The sequence below is a fragment of the Stenella coeruleoalba genome (genome assembly GCF_951394435.1).
Source record: "Stenella coeruleoalba genome assembly, contig: scaffold_118, whole genome shotgun sequence".
Lineage (NCBI taxonomy): Eukaryota > Metazoa > Chordata > Mammalia > Artiodactyla > Delphinidae > Stenella > Stenella coeruleoalba.
Window position 1 is genome coordinate 15,585 of NW_027646071.1, and position 27,013 is coordinate 42,597.

Below are 27,013 nucleotides of genomic sequence, written 5' to 3' on the forward strand. Positions count from 1 at the left end.
GAGGTTAAAGGCGCTGACTCTCCAAGTGGGGAGAGTGTTAGTAAAGCGTCTGGAATGTTGCACCCGAGTACCAGGGGAGGAAAACTGAGACATATTTGAACACGTCTCCCGATCACATGGTTGATCATACTCTAGGTTCCACATGCATGTTTTAGCTGAAGGAAGAATACCTGAAACCTGGGTAGTTGAAACCCTTGGAATGGGTACCATGCAATATGACTTCAAAGGGTCTTCATTTGCTCACCGAACGTCTCCAATCCTATCACTGCTGCGTTTATGCCCCTGTACACATGCTTGATTCTCTTTCGGAGACATAGCAATCCTTAGGTTTTAAGATACTTACAAGTCAGGTACACTCTTAGGCGTTTAATATGCGGTGTTGAGTCCATTTCGTTGAGCAAGGAGTAGCTCTTGTCTATTCCATATTTGGCTTAAGGAACTTTATCTGTGCTCATTTCAATCTCTGGTTTTATGCAGCACCCCAACTCACCTTTCCCCTTAAGCAAGCATAAGTTGGTTTTCTAAATTTGAGAACCTGTTCTGTTTTGGAATTCAGTTCCTGTGTAGCCACGTTTACATTCCGTGTATTACTGATATCTTATGATGTTTCTTTTTCTGTGTGACTTATTTCAGTTAGAATCATCGTACCTGAATCCACTCATTATGCTGCTACGGGCCTGATGACATAGATTTCATTGCTGAGTGATACTGCATTGTACGTAAGTACCACAAGTTCTTTATCCATTTTTCACTTTCTGCGATGTTGAACTTGTACTGTAAACGAGGTTCTTGTAAACAGAGGCGTCCCAAACTTTGGGGTGGCTGTGTCTTTTTGATTTTAATTTCCCTAAGCTATAGGACCATAAGTGGAAGTGCCCTAGGCTCTGTTGCTTTGTTTTTTAGATGTTTCAGGAAACACCATACACTTCTCCCGAGTGTCTGTTGGCAATTTACATCCCGCCCATCAGCATAACAAGGCTCCCAGTTCTCCATGGCCTGTTGCCTTTCTGGATTTTACACTTTTTTCAGATGGCCCTTTTGACGGGGGGGAAGTGAGACTTCATTGTAGTGCAGATTTCCTTTGCAAGCTTGCTTGGTTGGCCAAAAAGGGCGTATGCGTTTTTTCCTGAATATATTCAGGAAAAAACGCATACGCCCTTTTTGGCCAAGTGCATCATTGTGGACGTTCTGCCTCTTTTCCTATGCTTTCAATGCAATTCCAGTCTACCTCCTGAAATCGGTTTCCTGCAATTCTGCCCCGCTTTCAAGTCCTCTTGGCAGCCTTACTTCAGTCTATTTTTGGACGATAGCTGTCATTTATAACTCTGCAGGTTTGTGAATTACAGTGCCCCTGAGCTCCTTTCTTCAACTCGCTTTCTTGTGAGCTGGCCGCAACACCGCAGGATGGCTTCAGGCCCTAATCTGGTTCCGGCACGGCACGCTGAGCCTTTGGTTAATTCCTCTTCCTGGTGGGAAATGAGAGTTAAATTTGCCCGTCCAGACACCTCCAGCTAGTCTCTCATTGGTTCTCGCTATTCCTGTTCATCTTCCGCAGAAATTGCAAACTGGGGCAAACAGGAGGTTAAAGACACTGACTCTCCAAGTCGGGAGAGTGTTAGTAAAGCGTCTGGATTGTTGCACCCGAGTACCAGGGGAGGAAAACTGAGACATATTTGAACACGTCTCCCGATCACATGGTTGATCATACTCTGGGTTCCACATGCATGTTTTAGCTGAAGGAAGAATACCTAAAACCTGGGTAGTTGAAACCCGTGGAATGGGTACCATGCAATATGACTTCAAAGGGTCTTCATTTGCTCACCGAACCTCTCCAATCCTATCACTGCTGCGTTTATGCCCCTGTACACATGCTTGATTCTCTTTCGGAGACATAGCAATCCATAGGTTTTAAGATACTTACTAGTCAGGTACATTCTTAGGCGTTTAATATGCGGTGTTGAGTCCATTTCGTTGAGCAAGGAGTAGCTCTTGTCTATTCCATATTTGGCTTAAGGAACTTTATCTGTGCTCATTTCAATCTCTGGTTTTATGCAGCAACCCAACTCACCTTTCCCCTTAAGCAAGCATAAGTTGGTTTTCTAAATTTGAGAACCTGTTCTGTTTTGGAATTCAGTTCCTGTGTAGCCAAGTTTACATTCCGTGTATTAGTGATATCTTATGATGTTTCTTTTTCTGTGTGACTTATTTCAGTTAGAATCATCGTACCTGAATCTACTCATTATGCTGCTACGGGCCTGATGACATAGATTTCATTGCTGAGTGATACTGCATTGTACGTAAGTACCACAAGTTCTTTATCCATTTCTCACTTTCTGCGATGTTGAACTTGTACTGTAAACGAGGTTCTTGTAAACAGAGCCGTTCCAAACTTTGGGGTGTCTGTGTCTTTTTGATTTTAATTTCCCTAAGCTATAGGACCATAAGTGGAAGTGCCCTAGGCTCTGTTGCTTTGTTTTTTAGATGTTTCAGGAAACACCATACACTTCTCCCGAGTGGTTGTTGGCAATTTACATCCCGCCCATCAGCATATCAAGGCTCCCAGTTCTCCATGGCCTGTCCTGCCTTTCTGGATTTTACACTTTTTTCAGATGGCCCTTTTGACCGGGGTGAAGTGAGACTTCATTGTAGTGCAGATTTCCTTTGCAAGCTTGCTTGGTTGGCCAAAAAGGGCGTATGCGTTTTTTCCTGAATATATTCAGGAAAAAACGCATACGCCCTTTTTGGCCAAGTGCATCATTGTGGACGTTCTGCCTCTTTTCCTATGCTTTCAATGCAATTCCAGTCTACCTCCTGAAATCGGTTTCCTGCAATTCTGCCCCGCTTTCAAGTCCTCTTGGCAGCCTTACTTCAGTCTATTTTTGGACGATAGCTGTCATTTATAACTCTGCAGGTTTGTGAATTACAGTGCCCCTGATCTCCTTTCTTCAACTCGCTTTCTTGTGACCTGGCCGCAACATCGCAGGATGGCTTCAGGCCCTAATCTGGTTCCGGCACGGCACACTGAGCCTTTGGTTATTTCCTCTTCCTGGTGGGAAATGAGAGTTAAATTTGCCCGTCCAGACACCTCCAGCTAGCCTCTCATTGGTTCTCGCTATTCCTGTTCATCTTCCGCAGAAATTGCAAACTGAGCCAAACAGGAGGTTAAAGGCGCTGACTCTCCAAGTGGGGAGAGTGTTAGTAAAGCGTCTGGAATGTTGCACCCGAGTACCAGGGGAGAAAAACTGAGACATATTTGAACACGTCTCCCGTTCACACGGTTGATCATACTCTGGGTTCCACCTGCATGTTTTAGCTGAAGGAAGAATACTTTAAACCTGCAGATTTGAGACCCGTGGAATGGGTCCCATGCAATATGACTTCAAAGGGTCTTCATTTGCTCACCGAACCTCTCCAATCCTATCACTGCTGCGTTTATGCCCCTGTACACACGCTTGATTCTCTTTTGGAGACATAGCAATCCATAGGTTTTACGATACTTACTAGTCAGGTACATTCTTAAGCGTTTAATATGCGGTGTTGAGTCCATTTCGTTGAGCAAGGAGTAGCTCTTGTCTATTCCATATTTGGCTTAAGGACCTTTATCTGTGCTCATTTCAATCTCTGGTTTTATGCAGCACCCCAACTCACCTTTCCCCTTAAGCAAGCATAAGTTGCTTTTCTAAATTTGAGACCCTGTTGTGTTTTGGAATTCAGTTCCTGTGTAGCCAAGTTTACATTCTGTGTATTAGTGATACCTTATGATGTTTCTTTTTCTGTGTGACTTATTTCAGTTAGAATCATCGTACCTGAATCCACTCATTATGCTGCTACGGGCCTGATGACATAGATTTCATTGCTGAGTGATACTGCATTGTACGTAAGTACCACAAGTTCTTTATCCATTTTTCACTTTCTGTGATATTGAACTTGTACGGTAAATGAGGTTCTTGTAAACAGAGGCGTCCCAAATTTTGGGGTGGCTGTGTCTTTTTGATTTTAATTTTCCTAAGCTATAGGACCATAAGTGGAAGTGCCCTAGGTTCTGTTGCTTTGTTTTTTAGATGTTTCAGGAAACACCATACACTTTTCCCGAGTGGTTGTTGGCAATTTACATCCCGCCCATCAGCATAACAAGGCTCCCAGTTCTCCATGGCCTGTCCTGCCTTTCTGGATTTTACACTTTTTTCAGATGGCCCTTTTGACCGGGGGGAAGTGAGACTTCATTGTAGTGCAGATTTCCTTTGCAAGCTTGCTTGGTTGGCCAAAAAGGGCGTATGCGTTTTTTCCTGAATATATTCAGGAAAAAACGCATACGCCCTTTTTGGCCAAGTGCATCATTGTGGACGTTCTGCCTCTTTTCCTATGCTTTCAATGCAATTCCAGTCTACCTCCTGAAATCGGTTTCCTGCAATTCTGCCCCGCTTTCAAGTCCTCTTGGCAGCCTTACTTCAGTCTATTTTTGGACGATAGCTGTCATTTATAACTCTGCAGGTTTGTGAATTACAGTGCCCCTGAGCTCCTTTCTTCAACTCGCTTTCTTGTGAGCTGGCCGCAACACCGCAGGATGGCTTCAGGCCCTAATCTGGTTCCGGCACGGCACGCTGAGCCTTTGGTTAATTCCTCTTCCTGGTGGGAAATGAGAGTTAAATTTGCCCGTCCAGACACCTCCAGCTAGTCTCTCATTGGTTCTCGCTATTCCTGTTCATCTTCCGCAGAAATTGCAAACTGGGGCAAACAGGAGGTTAAAGACACTGACTCTCCAAGTCGGGAGAGTGTGAGTAAAGCGTCTGGATTGTTGCACCCGAGTACCAGGGGAGGAAAACTGAGACATATTTGAACACGTCTCCCGATCACATGGTTGATCATACTCTGGGTTCCACATGCATGTTTTAGCTGAAGGAAGAATACCTAAAACCTGGGTAGTTGAAACCCGTGGAATGGGTACCATGCAATATGACTTCAAAGGGTCTTCATTTGCTCACCGAACCTCTCCAATCCTATCACTGCTGCGTTTATGCCCCTGTACACATGCTTGATTCTCTTTCGGAGACATAGCAATCCATAGGTTTTAAGATACTTACTAGTCAGGTACATTCTTAGGCGTTTAATATGCGGTGTTGAGTCCATTTCGTTGAGCAAGGAGTAGCTCTTGTCTATTCCATATTTGGCTTAAGGAACTTTATCTGTGCTCATTTCAATCTCTGGTTTTATGCAGCACCCCAACTCACCTTTCCCCTTAAGCAAGCATAAGTTGGTTTTCTAAATTTGAGAACCTGTTCTGTTTTGGAATTCAGTTCCTGTGTAGCCAAGTTTACATTCCGTGTATTAGTGATATCTTATGATGTTTCTTTTTCTGTGTGACTTATTTCAGTTAGAATCATCGTACCTGAATCTACTCATTATGCTGATACGGGCCTGATGACATAGATTTCATTGCTGAGTGATACTGCATTGTACGTAAGTACCACAAGTTCTTTATCCATTTCTCACTTTCTGCGATGTTGAACTTGTACTGTAAACGAGGTTCTTGTAAACAGAGCCGTTCCAAACTTTGGGGTGTCTGTGTCTTTTTGATTTTAATTTCCCTAAGCTATAGGACCATAAGTGGAAGTGCCCTAGGCTCTGTTGCTTTGTTTTTTAGATGTTTCAGGAAACACCATACACTTCTCCCGAGTGGTTGTTGGCAATTTACATCCCGCCCATCAGCATATCAAGGCTCCCAGTTCTCCATGGCCTGTCCTGCCTTTCTGGATTTTACACTTTTTTCAGATGGCCCTTTTGACCGGGGTGAAGTGAGACTTCATTGTAGTGCAGATTTCCTTTGCAAGCTTGCTTGGTTGGCCAAAAAGGGCGTATGCGTTTTTTCCTGAATATATTCAGGAAAAAACGCATACGCCCTTTTTGGCCAAGTGCATCATTGTGGACGTTCTGCCTCTTTTCCTATGCTTTCAATGCAATTCCAGTCTACCTCCTGAAATCGGTTTCCTGCAATTCTGCCCCGCTTTCAAGTCCTCTTGGCAGCCTTACTTCAGTCTATTTTTGGACGATAGCTGTCATTTATAACTCTGCAGGTTTGTGAATTACAGTGCCCCTGATCTCCTTTCTTCAACTCGCTTTCTTGTGACCTGGCCGCAACATCGCAGGATGGCTTCAGGCCCTAATCTGGTTCCGGCACGGCACACTGAGCCTTTGGTTATTTCCTCTTCCTGGTGGGAAATGAGAGTTAAATTTGCCCGTCCAGACACCTCCAGCTAGCCTCTCATTGGTTCTCGCTATTCCTGTTCATCTTCCGCAGAAATTGCAAACTGAGCCAAACAGAAGGTTAAAGGCGCTGACTCTCCAAGTGGGGAGAGTGTTAGTAAAGCGTCTGGAATGTTGCACCCGAGTACCAGGGGAGAAAAACTGAGACATATTTGAACACGTCTCCCGTTCACACGGTTGATCATACTCTGGGTTCCACCTGCATGTTTTAGCTGAAGGAAGAATACTTTAAACCTGCAGATTTGAGACCCGTGGAATGGGTCCCATGCAATATGACTTCAAAGGGTCTTCATTTGCTCACCGAACCTCTCCAATCCTATCACTGCTGCGTTTATGCCCCTGTACACACGCTTGATTCTCTTTTGGAGACATAGCAATCCATAGGTTTTAAGATACTTACTAGTCAGGTACATTCTTAGGCGTTTAATATGGGGTGTTGAGTCCATTTCGTTGAGCAAGGAGTAGCTCTTGTCTATTCCATATTTGGCTTAAGGAACTTTATCTGTGCTCATTTCAATCTCTGGTTTTATGCAGCACCCCAACTCACCTTTCCCCTTAAGCAAGCATAAGTTGCTTTTCTAAATTTGAGACCCTGTTCTGTTTTGGAATTCAGTTCCTGTGTAGCCAAGTTTACGTTCTGTGTATTAGTGATATCTTATGATGTTTCTTTTTCTGTGTGACTTATTTCAGTTAGAATCATCGTACCTGAATCCACTCATTATGCTGCTACGGGCCTGATGATATAGATTTCATTGCTGAGTGATACTGCATTGTACGTAAGTACCACAAGTTCTTTATCCATTTTTCACTTTCTGTGATATTGAACTTGTACGGTAAACGAGGTTCTTGTAAACAGAGGCGTCCCAAACTTTGCGGTGGCTGTGTCTTTTTGATTTTAATTTCCCTAAGCTATAGGACCATAAGTGGCAGTGCCCTAGGCTCTGTTGCTTTGTTTTTTAGATGTTTCAGGAAACACCATACACTTCTCCCGAGTGTCTGTTGGCAATTTACATCCCGCCCATCAGCATAACAAGGCTCCCAGTTCTCCATGGCCTGTCCTGCCTTTCTGGATTTTACACTTTTTTCAGATGGCCCTTTTGACCGGGGGGAAGTGAGACTTCATTGTAGTGCAGATTTCCTTTGCAAGCTTGCTTGGTTGGCCAAAAAGGGCGTATGCGTTTTTTCCTGAATATATTCAGGAAAAAACGCATACGCCCTTTTTGGCCAAGTGCATCATTGTGGACGTTCTGCCTCTTTTCCTATGCTTTCAATGCAATTCCAGTCTACCTCCTGAAATCGGTTTCCTGCAATTCTGCCCCGCTTTCAAGTCCTCTTGGCAGCCTTACCTCAGTATATTTTTGGACGATAGCTGTCATTTATAACTCTGCAGGTTTGTGAATTACAGTGCCCCTGAGCTCCTTTCTTCAACTCGCTTTCTTGTGAGCTGGCCGCAACACCGCAGGATGGCTTCAGGCCCTAATCTGCTACCGGCACGGCACGCTGAGCCTTTGGTTATTTCCTCTTCCTGGTGGGAAATGAGAGTTAAATTTGCCCGTCCAGACACCTCCAGCTAGTCTCTCATTGGTTCTCCCTATTCCTGTTCATCTTGCGCAGAAATTGCAAACTGGGCCAAACAGGAGGTTAAAGGTGCTGACTCTCCAAGTGGGGAGAGTGTTAGTAAAGCGTCTGGAATGTTGCACCCGAGTACCAGGGTACGAAAACTGAGACATATTTGAACACGTCTCCTGATGACATGGTTGATCATACTCTAGGTTCTACATGCATGTTTTAGCTGAAGGAAGAATACCTTAAACCTAAGTAGTTGAAACCCGTGGAATGGGTACCATGCAATATGACTTCAAAGGGTCTTCATTTGCTCACCGAACCTCTCCAATCCTATCACTGCTGCGTTTATGCCCCTGTACACACGCTTGATTCTCTTTTGGAGACATAGCAATCCATAGGTTTTACGATACTTACTAGTCAGGTACATTCTTAAGCGTTTAATATGCGGTGTTGAGTCCATTTCGTTGAGCAAGGAGTAGCTCTTGTCTATTCCATATTTGGCTTAAGGACCTTTATCTGTGCTCATTTCAATCTCTGGTTTTATGCAGCACCCCAACTCACCTTTCCCCTTAAGCAAGCATAAGTTGCTTTTCTAAATTTGAGACCCTGTTGTGTTTTGGAATTCAGTTCCTGTGTAGCCAAGTTTACATTCTGTGTATTAGTGATACCTTATGATGTTTCTTTTTCTGTGTGACTTATTTCAGTTAGAATCATCGTACCTGAATCCACTCATTATGCTGCTACGGGCCTGATGACATAGATTTCATTGCTGAGTGATACTGCATTGTACGTAAGTACCACAAGTTCTTTATCCATTTTTCACTTTCTGTGATATTGAACTTGTACGGTAAATGAGGTTCTTGTAAACAGAGGCGTCCCAAATTTTGGGGTGGCTGTGTCTTTTTGATTTTAATTTTCCTAAGCTATAGGACCATAAGTGGAAGTGCCCTAGGTTCTGTTGCTTTGTTTTTTAGATGTTTCAGGAAACACCATACACTTTTCCCGAGTGGTTTTTGGCAATTTACATCCCGCCCATCAGCATAACAAGGCTCCCAGTTCTCCATGGCCTGTCCTGCCTTTCTGGATTTTACACTTTTTTCAGATGGCCCTTTTGACCGGGGGGAAGTGAGACTTCATTGTAGTGCAGATTTCCTTTGCAAGCTTGCTTGGTTGGCCAAAAAGGGCGTATGCGTTTTTTCCTGAATATATTCAGGAAAAAACGCATACGCCCTTTTTGGCCAAGTGCATCATTGTGGACGTTCTGCCTCTTTTCCTATGCTTTCAATGCAATTCCAGTCTACCTCCTGAAATCGGTTTCCTGCAATTCTGCCCCGCTTTCAAGTCCTCTTGGCAGCCTTACTTCAGTCTATTTTTGGACGATAGCTGTCATTTATAACTCTGCAGGTTTGTGAATTACAGTGCCCCTGAGCTCCTTTCTTCAACTCGCTTTCTTGTGACCTGGCCGCAACACCGCAGGATGGCTTCAGGCCCTAATCTGGTTCCGGCACGACACGCTGAGCCTTTGGTTATTTCCTCTTCCTGGTGGGAAATGAGAGTTAAATTTGCCCGTCCAGACACCTCCAGCTAGTCTCTCATTGGTTCTCGCTATTCCTGTTCATCTTCCGCAGAAATTGCAAACTGGGCCAAACAGGAGGTTAAAGGCGCTGACTCTCCAAGTGGGGAGAGTGTTAGTAAAGCGTCTGGAATGTTGCACCCGAGTACCAGGGTACGAAAACTGAGACATATTTGAACACGTCTCCCGATCACATGGTTGATCATACTCTAGGTTCCACATGCATGTTTTAGCTGAAGGAAGAATACCTTAAACCTGGGTAGTTGAAACCCTTGGAATGGGTACCATGCAATATGACTTCAAAGGGTCTTCATTTGCTCACCGAACCTCTCCAATCCTATCACTGTTGCGTTTATGCCCCTGTACACATGCTTGATTCTCTTTCGGAGACATAGCAATCCATAGGTTTTAAGATACTTACAAGTCAGGTACATTCTTAGGCGTTTAATATGCGGTGTTGAGTCCATTTCGTTGAGCAAGGAGTAGCTCTTGTCTATTCCATATTTGGCTTAAGGAACTTTATCTGTGCTCATTTCAATCTCTGGTTTTATGCAGCACCCCAACTCACCTTTCCCCTTAAGCAAGAATAAGTTGGTTTTCTAAATTTGAGACCCTGTTCTGTTCTGTAATTCAGTTCCTGTGTAGCCAAGTTTACATTCCGTGTATTACTGATATCTTACAATGTTTCTTTTTCTGTGTGACTTATTTCAGTTAGAATCATCATACCTGAATCCACTCATTGTGCTGCTAAGGGCCTGATGACACAGATTTCATTGCTGAGTGATATTGCTTTGTAAGTAAATACCACAACTTCTTTATCCATTTTTCACTTTCTGCGATGTTGAACTTGTACTGTAAACGAGGTTCTTGTAAACAGAGCCGTTCCAAACTTTGGGGTGGCTGTGTCTTTTTGATTTTAATTTCCCTAAGCTATAGGACCATAAGTGGAAGTGCCCTAGGTTCTGTTGCTTTGTTTTTTAGATGTTTCAGGAAACACCATACACTTCTCCCGAGTGGTTGTTGGCAATTTACATCCCGCCCATCAGCATAACAAGGCTCCCAGTTCTCCATGGCCTGTTGCCTTTCTGGATTTTACACTTTTTTCAGATGGCCCTTTTGACCGGGGGGAAGTGAGACTTCATTGTAGTGCAGATTTCCTTTGCAAGCTTGCTTGGTTGGCCAAAAAGGGCGTATGCGTTTTTTCCTGAATATATTCAGGAAAAAACGCATACGCCCTTTTTGGCCAAGTGCATCATTGTGGACGTTCTGCCTCTTTTCCTATGCTTTCAATGCAATTCCAGTCTACCTCCTGAAATCGGTTTCCTGCAATTCTGCCCCGCTTTCAAGTCCTCTTGGCAGCCTTACTTCAGTCTATTTTTGGACGATAGCTGTCATTTATAACTCTGCAGGTTTGTGAATTACAGTGCCCCTGAGCTCCTTTCTTCAACTCGCTTTCTTGTGACCTGGCCGCAACACCGCAGGATGGCTTCAGGCCCTAATCTGGTTCCAGCACGGCACGCTGAGCCTTTGGTTAATTCCTCTTCCTGGTGGGAAATGAGAGTTAAATTTGCTCGTCCAGACACCTCCAGCTAGTCTCTCATTGGTTCTCGCTATTCCTGTTCATCTTCCGCAGAAATTGCAAACTGGGCCAAACAGGAGGTTAAAGGGACTGACTCTCCATGTCGGGAGAGTGTTAGTAAAGCGTCTGGAATGTTGCACCCGAGTACCAGGGGAGGAAAACTGAGACATATTTGAACACGTCTCCCGTTCACATGGTTGATCATACTTGGGTTCCACATGCATGTTTTAGCTGAAGGAAGAATACCTAAAAGCTGGGTAGTTGAAACCCGTGGAATGGGTACCATGCAATATGACTTCAAAGGGTCTTCATTTGCTCACCGAACCTCTCCAATCCTATCACTGCTGCGTTTATGCCCCTGTACACACGCTTGATTCTCTTTTGGAGACATAGCAATCCATCGGTTTTACGATACTTACTAGTCAGGTACATTCTTAGGCGTTTAATATGCGGTGTTGAGTCCATTTCGTTGAGCAAGGAGTAGCTCTTGTCTATTCCATATTTGACTTAAGGAACTTTATCTGTGCTCATTTCAATCTCTGGTTTTATGCAGCACCCCAACTCACCTTTACCCTTAAGCAAGCATAAGTTGGTTTTCTAAATTTGAGACCCTCTTCTGTTTTGGAATGCAGTTCCTGTGTAGCCTAGTTTACATTCCGTGTATTAGTGATATCTTATGATGTTTCTTTTTCTGTGTGACTTATTTCAGTTAGAATCATCATACCTGAATCCACTCATTGTGCTGCTAAGGGCCTGATGACACAGATTTCATTGCTGAGTGATATTGCTTTGTAAGTAAATACCACAACTTCTTTATCCATTTTTCACTTTCTGTGATATTGAACTTGTACGGTAAACGAGATTCTTGTAAACGGAGGCGTCCCAAACTTTGGGGTGGCTGTGTGTTTTTGATTTAATTTCCCTAAGCTATAGGACCATAAGTGAAAGTGCCCTAGGGTCTGTTGCTTTGTTTTTTAGATGTTTCTGGAAACACTATACACTTCTCCCGAGTGGTTGTTGGCAATTTACGTCCCGCCCATCAGCATAACAAGGCTCCCAGTTCTCCATGGCCTGTCCTGCCTTTCTGGATTTTACACTTTTTTCAGATGGCCCTTTTGACCGGGGGGAAGTGAGACTTCATTGTAGTGCAGATTTCCTTTGCAAGCTTGCTTGGTTGGCCAAAAAGGGCGTATGCGTTTTTTCCTGAATATGTTCAGGAAAAAACGCATACGCCCTTTTTGGCCAAGTGCATCATTGTGGACGTTCTGCCTCTTTTCCTATGCTTTCAATGCAATTCCAGTCTACCTCCTGAAATCGGTTTCCTGCAATTCTGCCCCGCTTTCAAGTCCTCTTGGCAGCCTTACTTCAGTCTATTTTTGGACGATAGCTGTCATTTATAACTCTGCAGGTTTGTGAATTACAGTGCCCCTGAGCTCCTTTCTTCAACTCGCTTTCTTGTGACCTGGCCGCAACACCGCAGGATGTCTTCAGGCCCTAATCTGGTTCCGGCATGGCACGCTGAGCCTTTGGTTATTTCCTCTTCCTGGTGGGAAATGAGAGTTAAATTTGCCCGTCCACATACCTCCAGCTAGTCTCTCATTGGTTCTCGCTATTCCTGTTCATCTTCCGCAGAAATTGCAAACTGGGCCAAACAGGAGGTTAAAGGGACTGACTCTCCAAGTGGGGAGAGTGTTAGTAAAGCGTCTGGAATGTTGCACCCGAGTACCAGGGGAGGAAAAGTGAGACATATTTGAACACGTCTCCCGATCACATGGTTGATCATACTCTAGGTTCCACATGCATGTTTTAGCTGAAGGAAGAATACCTTAAACCTTGGTAGTTGAAACCCGTGGAATGGGTACCATGCAATATGACTTCAAAGGGTCTTCATTTGCTCACCGAACCTCTCCAATCCTATCACTGCTGCGTTTATGCCCCTGTACACATGCTTGATTCTCTTTCGGAGACATAGCAATCCATAGGTTTTAAGATACTTACAAGTCAGGTACATTCTTAGGCGTTTAATATGCGGTGTTGAGTCCATTTCGTTGAGCAAGGAGTAGCTCTTGTCTATTCCATATTTGGCTTAAGGAACTTTATCTGTGCTCATTTCAATCTCTGGTTTTATGCAGCACCCCAACTCACCTTTACCCTTAAGCAAGCATAAGTTGTTTTTCTAAAGTTGAGACCCTGGTCTGTTCTGTAATTCAGTTCCTGTGTAGCCAAGTTTCCATTCCGTGTATTACTGATATCTTATGATGTTTCTTTTTCTGTGTGACTTTTTTCAGTTAGAATCATCATACCTGAACCCACTCATTGTGCTGCTAAGGGCCTGATGACATAGATTTCATTGCTGAGTGATATTGCTTTGTAAGTGAATACCACAACTTCTTTATCCATTTTTCACATTCTGCGATGTTGAACTTGTACTGTAAACGAGGTTCTTGTAAACAGAGCCATTCCAAACTTTGGGGTGGCTGTGTCTTTTTGATTTTAATTTCCCTAAGCTATAGGACCATAAGTGGAAGTGCCCTAGGTTCTGTTGCTTTGTTTTTTAGATGTTTCAGGAAACACCATACACTTCTCCCGAGTGGTTGTTGGCAATTTACATCCCGCCCATCAGCATAACAAGGCTCCCAGTTCTCCATGGCCTGTTGCCTTTCTGGATTTTACACTTTTTTCAGATGGCCCTTTTGACCGGGGGGAAGTGAGACTTCATTGTAGTGCAGATTTCCTTTGCAAGCTTGCTTGGTTGGCCAAAAAGGGCGTATGCGTTTTTTCCTGAATATATTCAGGAAAAAACGCATACGCCCTTTTTGGCCAAGTGCATCATTGTGGACGTTCTGCCTCTTTTCCTATGCTTTCAATGCAATTCCAGTCTACCTCCTGAAATCGGTTTCCTGCAATTCTGCCCCGCTTTCAAGTCCTCTTGGCAGCCTTACTTCAGTCTATTTTTGGACGATAGCTGTCATTTATAACTCTGCAGGTTTGTGAATTACAGTGCCCCTGAGCTCCTTTCTTCAACTCGCTTTCTTGTGACCTGGCCGCAACACCGCAGGATGGCTTCAGGCCCTAATCTGGTTCCAGCACGGCACGCTGAGCCTTTGGTTAATTCCTCTTCCTGGTGGGAAATGAGAGTTAAATTTGCTCGTCCAGACACCTCCAGCTAGTCTCTCATTGGTTCTCGCTATTCCTGTTCATCTTCCGCAGAAATTGCAAACTGGGCCAAACAGGAGGTTAAAGGGACTGACTCTCCATGTCGGGAGAGTGTTAGTAAAGCGTCTGGAATGTTGCACCCGAGTACCAGGGGAGGAAAACTGAGACATATTTGAACACGTCTCCCGTTCACATGGTTGATCATACTTGGGTTCCACATGCATGTTTTAGCTGAAGGAAGAATACCTAAAAGCTGGGTAGTTGAAACCCGTGGAATGGGTACCATGCAATATGACTTCAAAGGGTCTTCATTTGCTCACCGAACCTCTCCAATCCTATCACTGCTGCGTTTATGCCCCTGTACACACGCTTGATTCTCTTTTGGAGACATAGCAATCCATCGGTTTTACGATACTTACTAGTCAGGTACATTCTTAGGCGTTTAATATGCGGTGTTGAGTCCATTTCGTTGAGCAAGGAGTAGCTCTTGTCTATTCCATATTTGACTTAAGGAACTTTATCTGTGCTCATTTCAATCTCTGGTTTTATGCAGCACCCCAACTCACCTTTACCCTTAAGCAAGCATAAGTTGGTTTTCTAAATTTGAGACCCTCTTCTGTTTTGGAATGCAGTTCCTGTGTAGCCTAGTTTACATTCCGTGTATTAGTGATATCTTATGATGTTTCTTTTTCTGTGTGACTTATTTCAGTTAGAATCATCATACCTGAATCCACTCATTGTGCTGCTAAGGGCCTGATGACACAGATTTCATTGCTGAGTGATATTGCTTTGTAAGTAAATACCACAACTTCTTTATCCATTTTTCACTTTCTGTGATATTGAACTTGTACGGTAAACGAGATTCTTGTAAACGGAGGCGTCCCAAACTTTGGGGTGGCTGTGTCTTTTTGATTTAATTTCCCTAAACTATAGGACCATAAGTGAAAGTGCCCTAGGGTCTGTTGCTTTGTTTTTTAGATGTTTCTGGAAACACTATACACTTCTCCCGAGTGGTTGTTGGCAATTTACGTCCCGCCCATCAGCATAACAAGGCTCCCAGTTCTCCATGGCCTGTCCTGCCTTTCTGGATTTTACACTTTTTTCAGATGGCCCTTTTGACCGGGGGGAAGTGAGACTTCATTGTAGTGCAGATTTCCTTTGCAAGCTTGCTTGGTTGGCCAAAAAGGGCGTATGCGTTTTTTCCTGAATATGTTCAGGAAAAAACGCATACGCCCTTTTTGGCCAAGTGCATCATTGTGGACGTTCTGCCTCTTTTCCTATGCTTTCAATGCAATTCCAGTCTACCTCCTGAAATCGGTTTCCTGCAATTCTGCCCCGCTTTCAAGTCCTCTTGGCAGCCTTACTTCAGTCTATTTTTGGACGATAGCTGTCATTTATAACTCTGCAGGTTTGTGAATTACAGTGCCCCTGAGCTCCTTTCTTCAACTCGCTTTCTTGTGACCTGGCCGCAACACCGCAGGATGTCTTCAGGCCCTAATCTGGTTCCGGCATGGCACGCTGAGCCTTTGGTTATTTCCTCTTCCTGGTGGGAAATGAGAGTTAAATTTGCCCGTCCACATACCTCCAGCTAGTCTCTCATTGGTTCTCGCTATTCCTGTTCATCTTCCGCAGAAATTGCAAACTGGGCCAAACAGGAGGTTAAAGGGACTGACTCTCCAAGTGGGGAGAGTGTTAGTAAAGCGTCTGGAATGTTGCACCCGAGTACCAGGGGAGGAAAAGTGAGACATATTTGAACACGTCTCCCGATCACATGGTTGATCATACTCTAGGTTCCACATGCATGTTTTAGCTGAAGGAAGAATACCTTAAACCTGGGTAGTTGAAACCCGTGGAATGGGTACCATGCAATATGACTTCAAAGGGTCTTCATTTGCTCACCGAACCTCTCCAATCCTATCACTGCTGCGTTTATGCCCCTGTACACATGCTTGATTCTCTTTCGGAGACATAGCAATCCATAGGTTTTAAGATACTTACAAGTCAGGTACATTCTTAGGCGTTTAATATGCGGTGTTGAGTCCATTTCGTTGAGCAAGGAGTAGCTCTTGTCTATTCCATATTTGGCTTAAGGAACTTTATCTGTGCTCATTTCAATCTCTGGTTTTATGCAGCACCCCAACTCACCTTTACCCTTAAGCAAGCATAAGTTGTTTTTCTAAAGTTGAGACCCTGGTCTGTTCTGTAATTCAGTTCCTGTGTAGCCAAGTTTCCATTCCGTGTATTACTGATATCTTATGATGTTTCTTTTTCTGTGTGACTTTTTTCAGTTAGAATCATCATACCTGAACCCACTCATTGTGCTGCTAAGGGCCTGATGACATAGATTTCATTGCTGAGTGATATTGCTTTGTAAGTGAATACCACAACTTCTTTATCCATTTTTCACATTCTGCGATGTTGAACTTGTACTGTAAACGAGGTTCTTGTAAACAGAGCCATTCCAAACTTTGGGGTGGCTGTGTCTTTTTGATTTTAATTTCCCTAAGCTATAGGACCATAAGTGGAAGTGCCCTAGGCTCTGTTGCTTTGTTTTTTAGATGTTTCAGGAAACACCATACACTTCTCCCAAGTGTCTGTTGGCAATTTACATCCCACCCATCAGCATAACAAGGCTCCCAGTTCTCCATGGCCTGTTGCCTTTCTGGATTTTACACTTTTTTCAGATGGCCCTTTTAACCGAGGGGAAGTGAGACTTCATTGTAGTGCAGATTTCCTTTGCAAGCTTGCTTGGTTGGCCAAAAAGGGCGTATGCGTTTTTTCCTGAATATATTCAGGAAAAAACGCATACGCAGTTTTTGGCCAAGTGCATCATTGTGGACGTTCTGCCTCTTTTCCTATGCTTTCAATGCAATTCCAGTCTACCTCCTGAAATCGGTTTCCTGCAATTCTGCCCCGCTTTCAAGTCCTCTTGGCAGCCTTACTTCAGTCTATTTTTGGACGATAGCTGTCATTAATAACTCTGCAGGTTTGTGTATTACAGTGCCCCTGAGCTCCTTTCTTCAACTCGCTTTCTTGTGACCTGGCCGCAACACCGCAGGATGGCTTCAGGCCCTAATCTGGTTCCGGTACGGCACGCTGAGCCTTTGGTTATTTCCTCTTCCTGGTGGGAAATGAGAGTTAAATTTGCCCGTCCAGACACCTCCAGCTAGCCTCTCATTGGTTCTCACTATTCCTGTTCATCTTCCGCAGAAATTGCAAACTGGGCCAAACAGGAGGTTAAAGGTGCTGACTCTCCAAGTGGGGAGAGTGTTAGTAAAGCGTCTGGAATGTTGCACCCGAGTACCAGGGGAGGAAAACTGAGACATATTTGAACACGTCTCCCGTTCACATGGTTGATCATACTTGGGTTCTACATGCATGTTTTAGCTGAAGGAAGAATACCTTAAACCTGGAGAGTGGAGACCCGTGGAATGGGTACCATGCAATATGACTTCAAAGGGTCTTCATTTGCTCACCGAACCTCTCCAATCCTATCACTGCTGCGTTTATGCCCCTGTACACATGCTTGATTCTCTTTCGGAGACATAGCAATCCATAGGTTTTACGATACTTACTAGTCAGGTACATTCTTAGGCGTTTAATATGCGGTGTTGAGTCCATTTCGTTGAGCAAGGTGTAGCTCTTGTCTATTCCATATTTGACTTAAGGAACTTTATCTGTGCTCATTTCAATCTCTGGTTTTATGCAGCACCCCAACTCACCTTTACCCTTAAGCAAGCATAAGTTGGTTTTCTAAATTTGAGACCCTGTTCTGTTCTGTAATTCAGTTCCTGTGTAGCCAAGTTTACATTCCGTGTATTAGTGATATCTTATGATGTTTCTTTTTCTGTGTGACTTATTTCAGTTAGAATCATCATACCTGAATCCACTCATTATGCTGCTAAGGGCCTGATGACATAGATTTCATTGCTGAGTGATACTGCATTGTACGTAAGTACCTCAAGTTCTTTATCCATTTTTCACTTTCTGTGATATTGAACTTGTACGGTAAACGAGGTTCTTGTAAACGGAGGCTTCCCAAACTTTGGGGTGGCTGTGTCTTTTTGATTTTAATTTCCCTAAGCTATAGGACCATAAGTGGAAGTGCCCTAGGTTCTGTTGCTTTGTTTTTTAGATGTTTCAGGAAACACCATACACTTCTCCTGAGTGGTTGTTGGCAATTTACATCCCGCCCATCAGCATAACAAGGCTCCCAGTTCTCCATGGCCTGTCCTGCCTTTCTGGATTTTACACTTTTTTCAGATGGCCCTTTTGACCGGGGGGAAGTGAGACTTCATTGTAGTGCAGATTTCCTTTGCAAGCTTGCTTGGTTGGCCAAAAAGTGCGTATGCGTTTTTTCCTGAATATATTCAGGAAAAAACGCATATGCCCTTTTTGGCCAAGTGCATCATTGTGGACGTTCTGCCTCTTTTCCTATGCTTTCAATGCAATTCCAGTCTACCTCCTGAAATCAGTTTCCTGCAATTCTGCCCCGCTTTCAACTCCACTTGGCAGCCTTACTTCAGTCTATTTTTGGACGATAGCTGTCATTTATAACTCTGCAGGTTTGTGAATTACAGTGCCCCTGAGCTCCTTTCTTCAACTCCTTTTCTTTTGAGCTGGCCGCAACACCGCAGGATGACTTCAGGCCCTAATCTGGCTCCGGTATGGCACGCTGAGCCTTTGGTTATTTCCTCTTCCTGGTGGGAAATGAGAGTTAAATTTGCCCGTCCAGACACCTCCAGCTAGCCTCTCATTGGTTCTCGCTATTCCTGTTCATCTTCCGCAGAAATTGCAAACTGGGCCAAACAGGAGGTTAAAGACACTGACTCTCCAGGTCGGGAGAGTGTTAGTAAAGCGTCTGGAATGTTGCTCCCGAGTACCAGGGGAGGAAAACTGAGACATATTTGAACACGTCTCCCGTTCACATGGTTGATCATACTCTGGGTTCCACATGCATGTTTTAGCTGAAGGAAGAATACCTAAAACCTGGGTAGTTGAAACCCGTGGAATGGGTACCATGCAATATGACTTCAAAGGGTCTTCATTTGCTCACCGAACCTCTCCAATCCTATCACTGCTGCGTTTATGCCCCTGTACACATGCTTGATTCTCTTTCGGAGACATAGCAATCCTTAGGTTTTAAGGTACTTACTAGTCAGGTACATTCTTAGGCGTTTAATATGCGGTGTTGAGTCCATTTCGTTGAGCAAGGAGTAGCTCTTGTCTATTCCATATTTGGCTTAAGGAACTTTATCTGTGCTCATTTCAATCTCTGGTTTTATGCAGCAACCCAACTCACCTTTCCCCTTAAGCAAGCATAAGTTGGTTTTGTAAATTTGAGAACCTGTTCTGTTTTGGAATTCAGTTCCTGTGTAGCCAAGTTTACATTCCGTGTATTAGTGATATCTTATGATGTTTCTTTTTCTGTGTGACTTATTTCAGTTAGAATCATCGTACCTGAATCTACTCATTATGCTGCTACGGGCCTGATGACATAGATTTCATTGCTGAGTGATACTGCATTGTACGTAAGTACCACAAGTTCTTTATCCATTTTTCACTTTCTGCGATGTTGAACTTGTACTGTAAACGAGGTTTTTGTAAACAGAGCCGTTCCAAACTTTGGGGTGGCTGTGTCTTTTTGATTTATTTTCCCTAAGCTATAGGACCATAAGTGGAAGTGCCCTAGGCTCTGTTGCTTTGTTTTTTAGATGTTTCAGGAAACACCATACACTTCTCCCGAGTGTCTGTTGGCAATTTACATCCCGCCCATCAGCATAACAAGGCTCCCAGTTCTCCATGGCCTGTTGCCTTTCTGGATTTTACACTTTTTTCAGATGGCCCTTTTGACCGGGGGGAAGTGAGACTTCATTGTAGTGCAGATTTCCTTTGCAAGCTTGCTTGGTTGGCCAAAAAGGGCGTATGCGTTTTTTCCTGAATATATTCAGGAAAAAACGCATACGCCCTTTTTGGCCAAGTGCATCATTGTGGACGTTCTGCCTCTTTTCCTATGCTTTCAATGCAATTCCAGTCTACCTCCTGAAATCGGTTTCCTGCAATTCTGCCCCGCTTTCAAGTCCTCTTGGCAGCCTTACTTCAGTCTATTTTTGGACGATAGCTGTCATTTATAACTCTGCAGGTTTGTGAATTACAGTGCCCCTGAGCTCCTTTCTTCAACTCGCTTTCTTGTGACCTGGCCGCAACACCGCAGGATGGCTTCAGGCCCTAATCTGGTTCCAGCATGGCACGCTGAGCCTTTGGTTAATTCCTCTTCCTGGTGGGAAATGAGAGTTAAATTTGCCCGTCCAGACACCTCCAGCTAGTCTCTCATTGGTTCTCGCTATTCCTGTTCATCTTCCGCAGAAATTGCAAACTGGGCCAAATAGGAGGTTAAAGGGACTGACTCTCCAAGTCGGGAGAGTGTTAGTAAAGCGTCTGGAATGTTGCACCTGAGTACCAGGGGAGGAAAACTGAGACATATTTGAACACGTCTCCCGTTCACATGGTTGATCATACTCTGGGTTCCACATGCATGTTTTAGCTGAAGGAAGAATACCTTAAACCTGGAGAGTTGAGACCCGTGGAATGGGTACCATGCAATATGACTTCAAAGGGTCTTCATTTGCTCACCGAACCTCTCCAATCCTATCACTGCTGCGTTTATGCCCGTGTACACACGCTTGATTCTCTTTTGGAGACATAGCAATCCATAGGTTTTAAGATACTTACTAGTCAGGTACATTCTTAGGCGTTTAATATGCGGTGTTGAGTCCATTTCGTTGAGCAAGGAGTAGCTCTTGTCTATTCCATATTTGGCTTAAGGAACTTTATCTGTGCTCATTTCAATCTCTGGTTTTATGCAGCACCCCAACTCACCTTTCCCCTTAAGCAAGCATAAGTTGGTTTTCTAAATTTGAGACCCTGTTCTGTTTTGGAATGCAGTTCCTGTGTAGCCAAGTTTACATTCCGTGTATTAGTGATATCTTATGATGTTTCTTTTTCTGTGTGACTTATTTCAGTTAGAATCATCGTACCTGAATCCACTCATTGTGCTGCTACGGGCCTGATGACATAGATTTCATTGCTGAGTGATACTGCATTGTACGTAAGTACCACAAGTTCTTTATCCATTTTTCACTTTCTGTGATATTGAACTTGTACTGTAAACAAGGTTCTTGTAAACAGAGCCGTTCCAAACTTTGGGGTGGCTGTGTCTTTTTGATTTTAATTTCCCTAAGCTATAGGACCATAAGTGGAAGTGCCCTAGGTTCTGTTGCTTTGTTTTTTAGATGTTTCAGGAAACACCATACACTTCTCCCGAGTGGTTGTTGGCAATTTACATCCCGCCCATCAGCATAAAAAGGCTCCCAGTTCTCCATGGCATGTCCTGCCTTTCTGGATTTTACACTTTTTTCAGATGGCCCTTTTGACCGGGGGGAAGTGAGACTTCATTGTAGTGCAGATTTCCTTTGCAAGCTTGCTTGGTTGGCCAAAAAGGGCGTATGCGTTTTTTCCTGAATATATTCAGGAAAAAACGCATACGCCCTTTTTGGCCAAGTGCATCATTGTGGACGTTCTGCCTCTTTTCCTATGCTTTCAATGCAATTCCAGTCTACCTCCTGAAATCGGTTTCCTGCAATTCTGCCCCGCTTTCAAGTCCACTTGGCAGCCTTACTTCAGTCTATTTTTGGACGATAGCTGTCATTTATAACTCTGCAGGTTTGTGAATTACAGTGCCCCTGAGCTCCTTTCTTCAACTTGCTTTCTTTTGAGCTGGCCGCAACACCGCAGGATGACTTCAGGCCCTAATCTGGCTCCGGTACGGCACGCTGAGCCTTTGGTTATTTCCTCTTCCTGGTGGGAAATGAGAGTTAAATTTGCCCGTCCAGACACCTCCAGCTAGCCTCTCATTGGTTCTCGCTATTCCTGTTCATCTTCCGCAGAAATTGCAAACTGGGCCAAACAGGAGGTTAAAGGCGCTGACTCTCCAAGTGGGGAGAGTGTTAGTAAAGCGTCTGGAATGTTGCACCCGAGTACCAGGGGAGGAAAACTGAGACATATTTGAACACGTCTCCCGTTCACATGGTTGATCATACTTGGGTTCCACATGCATGTTTTAGCTGAAGGAAGAATACCTTAAACCTGGAGAGTTGAGACCCGTGTAATGGGTACCATGCAATATGACTTCAAAGGGTCTTCATTTGCTCACCGAACCTCTCCAATCCTATCACTGCTGCGTTTATGCCCCTGTACACACGCTTGATTCTCTTTCGGAGACATAGCAATCCATAGGTTTTACGATACTTACTAGTCAGGTACATTCTTAGGCGTTTAATATGCGGTGTTGAGTCCATTTCGTTCAGCAAGGAGTAGCTCTTGTCTATTCCATATTTGACTTAAGGAACTTTATCTGTGCTCATTTCAATCTCTGGTTTTATGCAGCACCCCAACTCACCTTTACTCTTAAGCAAGCATAAGTTGGTTTTCTAAATTTGAGACCCTCTTCTGTTCTGTAATTCAGTTCCTGTGTAGCCAAGTTTACATTCCGTGTATTACTGATATCTTATGATGTTTCTTTTTCTGTGTGACTTATTTCAGTTAGAATCATCATACCTGAATCCACTCATTGTGATGCTAAGGGCCTGATGACATAGATTTCATTGCTGAGTGATATTGCTTTGTAAGTAAATACCACAACTTCTTTATCCATTTTTCACTTTCTGCGATGTTGAACTTGTACTGTAAACGAGGTTCTTGTAAACAGAGGCGTCCCAAACTTTGGGGTGGCTGTGTCTTTTTGATTTTAATTTCCCTAAGCTATAGGACCATAATTGGCAGTGCCCTAGGCTCTGTTGCTTTGTTTTTTAGATGTTTCAGGAAACACCATACACTTCTCCCCAGTGTCTGTTGGCAATTTACATCCCGCCCATCAGCATAACAAGGCTCCCAGTTCTCAATGGCCTGTTGCCTTTCTGGATTTTACACTTTTTTCAGATGGCCCTTTTGACCGGGGGGAAGTGAGACTTCATTGTAGTGCAGATTTCCTTTGCAAGCTTGCTTGGTTGGCCAAAAAGGGCGTATGCGTTTTTTCCTGAATATATTCAGGAAAAAACGCATACGCCCTTTTTGGCCAAGTGCATCATTGTCGAGTTTCTGACTCTCTTCATATGCTTTCAATGCAATTCCAGTCTACCTCCTGAAATCGGTTTCCTGCAATTCTGCCTTGCTTTCAATGCCTCTTCATAGCCTTACCTCAATATATTTTTTAAAAATAGTTGGCCTTTATAACTCTGCAGGTTTTTGAATTGCAGTGGCCCTTAGCTCCATTTTTTAGCTCTTATTTTTGTGGTCTTGCCCCATAACCACAGGATTCCTTGAAGCCCTATTTTTCTTCTGGGGCACCTTGCTGTGCCTTTGGTTAATTCTTCTTACTGATGTGATATTAGAGTGACATGTGCCCATTGAAACCGCTACAGCTAGTTTCTCACTGGTTCCCCCTATTCCCATTCATCCTCTGCACTAACTGCAGACTGTGCGATACCAGAACTTAAAGGCATTGACTCCATGTGGGGATGTTGTTAGTAAAGCGGCTGGAATGTCGATCCGGAGCCCCAGGAGAGGAAAAATGAGGTGCGTTTTAGAAACCTTTCCCGATCATATGGTATACCAGTCGCTGGGTTTCCCAAGCATGGTTTAGCTGTAGGAAGATTCCCTTCAACCTGGAGTGTTGGGACCCTTGGAATGAGTAGCATGAAGTATTGCATTAAACTTTCGGCAGTTGCTCACCAAAGCTCACCAATCCTGTCAGCCCCAAGTGTCCAGCCTTATGTCTTATCCAGCTGTGGGTTTATATGTGGTCAATCCAGGTTGCATCACAGCCCCTGAGCGAATTTTGTAAGAATTTTTCTCTCTTTCATTGTTTCAGCGTTTTGTTTTTAAAATTTATTTCTATAATGGGGTTTAGCTCCTTTTCACTGCTGTGTTTGTGCCGCTCTGCACACACTTGATTCCCTTATGGAGATATATCAATACATGGGTTTTAAGATTCTTATTCCTCAGATATATTTCTCTGCGGTGTATAGGGTGTGTTGAGGCCTGTTCATTGAGCAAGGTGTAGATCTTGTCTAATACCTATTTGGTTTATTGAACGGTATCTGTGCTAATTTCAAACTCTGGTTTTATGCATCACCCCACCTCTCCTTTCCCCTTAAGCTGACATAAGTGTGTTTTCTAAATGTGAGACACCGTTCTGTTCTGTAATTCATTTCTTGTGCAGCCATATTTACCCTCCCTCTATAAGTGATATCTTATGATATGTTTCTTTTTCTGTTTGACTTATTTCAAGTAGTATTATCGGACCTAAATCCACTCTTTATCCTTCTACTAGCCTTATTACATTGATTTCATGGTGAAGAGATATTCCATTGTACATAAGTACCACATCTTCTTTATCCATTGTTCTCTTTCCTGGGATATTTAAGGTGTACTGAAGTTGAGGTTCTTGTAAACAGAGTAGCCCTAAACTGTGGTGTGCTTGTGTCTTGTTGATTTTTAGACTTCCCTAGATATACTCCCATGATTGGAAGTGTCCTATGCTCTGTAGCTCTGTTTTTTAGATGATTTAGGAACCACCATACACTTCTCCAGAGTGGCTCTCGGCAGTTCACACACTGCCCATCAGCGTATAAAGGCTCCCTGTTCTCCATGGCCTGTCCTGCATTTCTGGTTTTTACAATTTTTTAGGATGGCCCTTTTGACCGGTGGGAAGTGAGACTTCTTTGTTGTGCACATTTGCATTGCTTGCTTGCTTCGTTGCCCATAAAGTGCGTATGCGTTTTTTCCTGGATATAATCAGGAAAAAACGCATACGCCCTTTTGGGCCAACTGCATCATTGTCGAAATTCTGCCGCTTTTCATGTGTGTTAAAGACGAGTCCAATCTATCTCTTGAAATCTGTTTCTTGCAATTCTGTCTTGCATTCAGATCCTCTTCTTTGCCTTACCTCAACATATTTTTGGACGTTAGTTTTCATTTATAACTCTGCAGGTTTGTGAATTGCAGTGACCCTGAGCTCCATTTTTTAAGTTGCTCTTTTGTGAGCTGGCCTCAAACCCGCAGGATTGCTTCAGGCCCTATTTTGGCTCCGGTGAGGCAGGCTGAGCCTTTCTTTAATTCTTATTCTTAATGGGAAATTAGAGTGATATGTGCCCGTCCAAACCCCTACAACTCTTCTCTCATTGGTTCCCCCTCTTCCCGTTCATCCTCCTCACAATTTGCAAAATGTGTGAAACAGAAGTTTAAATGTGCTGATTCTCCAAGTGGGGAGATTCTAAGTAGCGTGGCTGGAATGGTGAACAGGAGCACCAGGAGAGGATAAATGAGGTGCATTTTAGACACATCTCCCGATCACATGGTGTACAGTCCTCTGGGTTTTCCATGCATGTTTTAGCTGTAGGAAGATCCCTTGAACCTGCAGATTTGGGACCCATTGAATGGGTACCAGGTAGTATTACTTTAAAGGGTGTGCATTTCCTCACCCAACCTCACATTTCTCTTAGCGCAAACAGTTTCCAGCCTTATGTCTCATCCTGCTGTGGGTCTAGATGTGTTCAATCCATGTTGCATCACCGTCCCTGAGGAAAAGTTGTAAGAGGTTTTCTCTGTCTCTCTGTCGTTTATTTTTTTCAATTTATTACTATATTGGTTACAGCTGATTTTCAAAGCTCTGTTTCTTGCTGCTGTACATCCACTTGATTCGCGTACAGAGAGACATCAATAAATTCTTTTTCAGATTCTTACCAGTCGTATATATTCTTTTCCGGTGACTTGAGTGTGCTGAGTGCAGTTCTTTTAGCTACCGTGTAGGCCTTGTTGATTATCAGTTTGGTATTTGGAATGGTATCTTTGCTAATTTCAACCTCCTGGATGATGCCTCACCCCTCCCCACCTTTCCCGTTTAGCAGCCTTATGCGTGTTTTCTACATATTTGACTATGTTTTTGTTTTGTAATTTATTTCATGTGTAGCCATTTTGGATTCCACCTTTAAGTGATATCTTATGATATGTGTCTTTTTCTTTTTGAATTCTGTCACTTAGAATGATCATACGTAACTCCTCCAGAGTTGTTACAACTGGCCATATTTCATTGATTTCCAGGCTGAATAATATTCCACTCTACCTAAGTACCACATCTCTATCCATTTTTTCCCTCCAGAGACATTTAAGTTATATCCTAGTCGAGGATCTTTTAAACAGAGAGGGGGTAAACATTGGGGTGCCTGTGTCCTCTCGATTTTTGTTTTTCCCAAGATATACGCCCATGAGTGCAAGTGCCCTATGCTCTGTAGCTCATTTTTTAGATGCTTTAGTAAACACAATACACTTCTCCAGAATGGCCGTTGGCAATATACATTTCCACTATAAGTCTCACAGGGCTCCCTCTTCTCGTTGCCCTGTCCTGCATTTCTGTTGTTTACGCTTTATGAGGATGGCTCTTCTGACTGATGCGAAGTGATATCTTTTGTAGTATTGACTTCCAGTGCCCACCTGTTTGGTTGGCTAAAAAAGTGTATGCCCTTTTCTTGAATATATACAGAAAAGAACGCATACACCCTTTTTGGCCAACTGCAATGTTGGCAATGTTCAGCTCCTTTTCTTGTGCTTAATGGCGAGTCCTTTCTACCTCCTCAAATCCCTTTCCTGCCATTCTCCCTTGCTTACAAGTCCTTTTCTCTGACTTTCCTCAAGACATTTTTCAGTGATGGATATTTTCAACTCTGCAGTTTTGTGAATTTTACTGCCCCTGAGTTCCATTGTTCAACTCGTGTTTATGGGAACTGGCCACAAAGCAGCGGGATTTCCTCAAGCCCTATACT

The 27,013-nt window shown here is 43.6% G+C and overlaps 1 long non-coding RNA gene across 13 annotated transcripts in view; it reads left to right on the forward strand.

The window, feature by feature from the left end:
• The window catches only part of LOC307181360, a 968,012-nt gene that overhangs the window by 5,880 nt on the left and 935,119 nt on the right, over window positions 1-27,013 (forward strand). For 2 of the 13 annotated variants that reach the window (XR_013826546.1, XR_013826547.1), the window contains exon 3: window positions 22,741-22,818. The exons of 8 other annotated variants lie outside the window; for them this stretch is intronic. This is a non-coding gene — a long non-coding RNA (uncharacterized lncRNA). Of the gene's footprint in view, window positions 1-16,427; window positions 16,510-21,157; window positions 21,244-22,740; window positions 22,823-27,013 lie in introns of those variants that run through there. 3 more of the 13 variants (XR_013826567.1, XR_013826576.1, XR_013826577.1) reach the window with 3 other exon arrangements.